The 6,070-nt window shown below is 40.9% G+C and overlaps 1 pseudogene; it reads left to right on the top strand.

The window, feature by feature from the left end:
- Positions 1–2,746: 2,746 nt before the first annotated feature.
- Positions 2,747–3,533, top strand: LOC101346829 (protein FAM204A pseudogene; annotated as a pseudogene).
- The last annotated feature ends 2,537 nt before the right edge of the window (positions 3,534–6,070 follow it).

Raw genomic sequence — 6,070 nt, 5'->3', positions numbered from 1 at the left:
ATATCAAGGAAGCTTTCTGCCAACAAATCTTCAACAATTCCCTCTGTATTTTCTGTTATCCCCTGTGTTCTGGTATTCCAATCACTCATAGGTTATTCCTCTTGATAGAGTCCCACATAATTCTTAGAGTTTCTTCATTTTTTAAAATTTTTTTATCTGATTTTTCCTCAAATAAGTTGGTGTCAAGTGCTTTATCTTCAGTCTCACTAATTCTGACTTCTATTGCCTCAATCTGCTCTTATGACTTTCTATTGAGTTGTCTAGTTCTGAAATTTTATCATTAATCTTCTGGATTTCTGATTGCTGTCTCTCTATGGATTCTTACAGCCTATTAAAATTGTCATTATGCTCTTGAATAACCTTCTTAAGATCCTCTATTGCTTTGTCTGTGTGTTCCTTGGCATGTTCTGCGTTTTTACTGATCTCCTTCCTGATCTCTTGAAGATTTCTGTGTATTAATCTTTTGTATTCTACCTCCAGTAATTCCAAGAAATTCTCTTCCTCTAGAAAACTTATTGATTCTTTATTTTGGGAGCTTGCTGAAGCCATCATGGTCTGCCTTTTCATGTGATTTGATATTGACCATTGTCTCCAAGCCATCAATAAGTTATTATATTTTTTTATATTTGTTTACTGTGTCCTAACTCCTTGTTTTATTTTGCTTTAATATGCCCAAATAGGCTACTCATGTCAACTAGTTTGATTATTGGCACCTTTGAAGCTCTAACGTCCTGACACCAGGTGGTTAGAGCTGTTACTAGGTATATGAGACCAGGAGTCTGTTACTTTGCTTGTATGAATTCAGCTCAGGTGTCCAGGTAGTCGGTCACCAATTGTGTAGTGCAGGTTCTCAACTACAGTCCTAGACAGGCATGGGGATTTGTGAAGGCACAAGTATCTGGCTGCAGTAGGGGGTCACATGCTGAGCAAGTCGGGGCTGATGGCTGCCCCTGAGTGTCTGGGAAGAAAGAATGTCCCTATTCCCTAGAGCATGTAGATGGGTGGGTTTTGCAGCTGGACTATGAGCACCCAATGCTGTTGGCTGTAAGGACTGGGAGGCACCACTTATTTTTGGACCCCTGTCACAGATGGCTAGGAGGCATAGGTAGAGCCACCAGTCCTCAGGCTCCTGTTGTGGGTAGGTGAGGACCCTGCTTAATGGGCAGAGCGGTGTGAAGTGTCACTAACTTGTGACTTCACCATATAGCTGAAACAGTTGAAGTTAGACTTCAGGTATATACCCTGTTATACTGTGATAATGAGGGCCTATGCTGTTGAAATGGGCCCACACAGGTCTATGCAGGGGTGAAAGTCATTCAAAGTCCATGGACCCCTTGTGCCTGTGCCTAGGCAAAGGAGCTGTGCCTACCCTGAGTTCCTGGCTTAGGGGTACTGGCAGATTTGTTTTTTCCTGTTTGTTAATTTGTTCCCTCTCCAAGGCTGGAGAATAGCTCAGGGTACATTAAGGGTCCTACTTCCAGCCCAGGGGACTCAGCAATCACTGAAGCCGGCCAGAGACTCAGTGCAGAGTGAGGAAGCGAGAGGTAAATGGTAAAGAGGTTTTTCCCAAAGAGGGTGTTTTTTTGATCTGTGTGGTAGGCCAGATACAAGTACTTATCTTTTGCTGCTTTTCACTGGTTCTGGATGCCCAAGTAGACTCTCTGCCGCTGGGTCTCTCCCGATGTGGAAAACGCCTCCCAAGCACCACTGCTTGCCTCACCACACACATGAGCTGACCTGCCCTGAAGGGTGCTGGCTCCTAGTGGGTCAGGTCTGGCAACTCCTCACTGCTTCCGAATCAAGTCTCCCTCCCCCAGCCACTCAATCCAATTCTTCAACTTTCCCTTTGATGTTCAGGGCTCTTAGATTGTCATATATAATCAATTCACTTGTTTTTTCAGGTCTTTGTTGTAAGAGGGACCACAGGAAACATCTGACTTCTCCACCATCTTGGCCCTGCTTCCAAAACTGTTTCTATTTGGAAAAAATGAAGCGCTTCTCCAGATCACAAATCCATTTGTAGACCAAAAATAAATAAATAAAATGAATGGCTGATGACTGATCATTCTGAAAGAGAAAAGTGTCATTTTTTGTGCTCTATCTCATGACAGGATTCAGGCCATCAGATCCGTAACCTTTCTGGTACCATCTTGTGCCTTGTGTACTGTGAACAAGAGGGAATACATTTCTAGGTTTAATCATTTTCATTTAAACCCCAAGCATATAGAGCTATATAACCATAGTTGAGGGCAAAGAATATATCTTATCCATCCTTGCATTTTCTTGTTGAGTGCCTTTGAGTTGATTCCAACTCATAGCAACCCCTTGTGACAGAGTAGAACTGTGTCATAGGGTTTTTGTGGCTGTAATCTTTACAGAAGCAGATCACCAGGTCTTTCTCCTTGATCGCTGGGTGGGTTTGAACCACCAACCATTCTGTTAGCAGCTGAGTACTTAACCATTTGCACCAGCGGGCTTCTTCCCTTATTTTAGGTCCTTATTATTTCACATGTTTTATCCCAGTTCTCACAACAATTTAATCCATATTCATTTTTACACCCCTTTTACAAATGATATTTTTTTAATTGGGTAATTTAATCCCTAGATTCAAACGTTTAAAAATATGTATAAGTTGTTGACAGAGCCTTAAGATGGCTGTTGGGCGGCCTCTTCCCAACCCGCCTATACTAATCAGAGCCTCTGATGAACATGAGGTAAAGAATATTGCTTCACTAAGTAAGAAAAGATGTGGAGTGAGCTGCTACCTCCTGATCTAAATGAAAGTGATGTGGAGCTGAATTCTGAAGATGAAGCCACATCAGAAAACTCTGGACTTCACTTACTGGAAGCTAAAGAAGATCAGATGACTAGAAAAACAGAAATCTCAGATTTCCTGACAGATGGACCAAAAACTGAAACAGAGGCAAATGTAAATGCATATGAAAAATGTCCTTCCAGAATTTCCTTACATATGTGGAATAAATCTCAAGAATTGCATAAAAAACATTCCGAACAGAAAACCTCAACCTCAAGATTCAGGAGGAAAAAAAGGAAAACGCTCCAGGAAAGGTAAATTGAAGAGTGAAGAGACATCTCGTAGAGAACAATCCTCAAAGAAACCCAGTGGAAGGCACTTACTCAATATTTTGGAGTCAATAATAGGTTTGATCACCCTGTAAAAAAAAAAAAAAAATTGACAAGTCAGGTCTCGAAAAGAGCATAGACCAGGCTGTGGAACAATGAAATATTGAGAAGGCCGAGGAACTCAGCAACCAGCAGCCTACTGCAGCGCCTGGTGTTAAAATTGCCAAAGCTATTGCCTGCCTCAACTTTGTAAAAGCCAAAAAGGATGCTGAAAATTCACAGGTTGTTTGAAAAAAGAAGAAATTTGCATGGGGATTTGAAGAAAAGAAGAGAAGGGAAACCAAAAACAGCATGGGATATTTGTAACTTGCCAGAGTCCTTTAAGATCATTCTAGACTCTAAGTGCTCGATTTACTGAAAAGATTTTCCTGCTTATGCTAAATATGTCAATAAACTAATAGAAGTAGAAAAACTAAGCATAAAAGTTGGGAGTTGATTATCAAACCTTTTCAATCTTTTTCTAAGGAGCTTATCCCATTGAAGCAGAGCATTCTGTTACTGGTACAAGAAATCTAAGTATATACACAGAAAGAAATGATAGGATTCATTCATTTATTTACGTAGACCCAAAGTATAAAGTCATCTTACTTTTTACCCAACTGGGACAGCACAGCCAGTGAGCTCCTTACACTTTCTTGTCTGTACGTGGTCTAACTGCACTTATTCTGGAATTTGATTTTCAAGACTGGTATTTGCTTATGATGGGTTGGTCATAAGTGCTAAGGAAGTCTCAGCTGATACTGTCTTTTACTGATGAATTTAATTACTTTAATGTTGTAAAAGTAATTGTTGACTTTTTATTGGGACGCAGTAGAGATGATATTTCACCGTCACATGGTAAACGCAATTGATTAACTGTTGTGTACCTTCAGATAAAATACTTCAATAAAAGCACCATAGACTGTAAAAACAACAAAAAAAGTATACATATATTCATGTATACATGGAGATGAAAAAATTCCCTCTCCCACTTCCCATCTACCCAGTTCTCGCTCCTCCATTCCACATACCACTTCTTGTTGTTTTGTGTGTATCCTTCCAGAGTGTATTTATACATACAAGGCAAAAAAAAAAAAAAAAAAAAAATGAATATATAGTCATATTTCCTCCTATTTTATTTTTTTAAAAAAACTATGCTGTTTTAGTCTGGTTTCTCTAGAGGAGCCAAACCAATGAAGCATATGTATAGATACATACATAGAGAGAAATTTACTTCAAGGAGATGGCTCACGCAATTGTGGGAGCTGGCAAGTCCCAAATTCATGGATCAGATGACAGGCTGAAGACCTCTGCTGGCTCATGTGGTTGCAGGGGCTGATGAACCAAAAATCTGCAGGTCATGCATCAGGCTAGAGGCCTCTGCTGGCTCACATCCCAAGAACCAGAGGTCAGACGAAGAGAAGAGTGTACACACTGTCAAGAGCAAGCTTTACCAGAACATCCATTTGTATACTGCAGGCAGGCCACACACCCAAGGAAACTCCCCTTTCAATGACTGGCTGCTCACATCAGATCACAAAGTGGAAGATGATTACATAGTGTCTCCAAATCACTGAGAATCGTAGCCTAGCCAAGTTGACACATAACATTAACCTCAAATATGCCGTCATGCAGGTCTGTGCCTTCATAGGAGGAATTTGAATCCAAATTCTGTCAGACTTGATTTCTTTTGCACCTCATGGCTCACCCAAACCACCACAGGTTCCACGTATAAAGTTAAGTTGCCCTCTTGGATTGTTGTGCCCTTCCATTCTCTTTAACTGGTTTTAAAAAAAAAAAAATTTTTTTTAAACCCCAAACCATCGGCTATTCAGTCAATTCAAACTCATGGCAACCCCATGTGTTTCACAGGGTTTTTAATGACTGATTTTTCAGGCATAGATCTCCAGCTCTTTCTTACAAGGCACCTCTGGGTAGACTTGAACTGCCAGTCTTTCAGTTAGGAGCCGAACATGTTAACCATTTGCACTACCCTTTACCTGATTAACTCCCATTACTCTTCAAGATTCAGATCAGGCCTCAACTTCTCTAGAAAGCCTTTGCAGACTTGCTTACTTTAGATGAGTTGCCCTTCCTATGTGAGCCTACTGAAATTTTGCTTACCTGTGTATGTCACCTGTCATGCTGGATCAACCTTTTCTGTCTCCTCATCTGCCTGGGCGATCACTCCTAGCATTTAGAAGAGGGTCAATAAAGTTTTACAGGGTAGTGGTTAATCACATGGGCCCTAGAATAAGATATCCTGGATTAGTATATTTCATTTCTGCCACTCATAGGCTTTGAAACCTTGGACAAAGCTGGGCTTCAAACTGGTTCATTTCAGTTTGAGCCCCTGCTGAGAATTTGCATTGCTAACAAGCTCCCAGGAGATGCTAATACTGCTGGTTAGGGACCAGTTCTGAGAACCACTAGTAGAGCAGTGGTTCACAAAATTTATTATACATAACAATCACCTGGGGCTATTGTTAGACTGTAGATTCTGATTCAGTATATCTAGGGTGGAAATGCAAATTCTCAGCAGGGGGTTGAATTGGACCGAACCTGTTCAAAGTCCTGGGGTAGAGTTTTTATGTTCACTCTCCCTTATTTTACTTACTTGTAACATTACATTACTAGTAGTATCCACATGGGCTGTTCTGATAACTAAATGATACAATGCGTTTGAGTGTCAGCGCAGTGCCTGAAAGAGGTTAGTCAGCTTGTTTATTTATTACTTTTTATTGTTTTTTTTTTTTCCTTCCCCCCTAGAACGTAAGCTCCAGGAGAGCAAAGAGCTTGTCTGGTTTGTCCCTGCTCCATCCCCAGCACCTAGAGCAATGCCTGTCACACTATAGGAGCCCAATTTGTAGACTATTTGTGGTATGAATGTACCGATGAAAGCCTTGTGAGTACCTAATCATGTGCTGGAGCCACTGCAGCCCAGCCA

This window comes from Trichechus manatus, unplaced genomic scaffold (genome assembly GCF_000243295.1).
Source record: "Trichechus manatus latirostris isolate Lorelei unplaced genomic scaffold, TriManLat1.0 scaffold00055, whole genome shotgun sequence".
Taxonomy (NCBI): Eukaryota; Metazoa; Chordata; class Mammalia; order Sirenia; family Trichechidae; genus Trichechus; species Trichechus manatus.
This window is presented reverse-complemented; position numbering and strand designations above follow the sequence as displayed.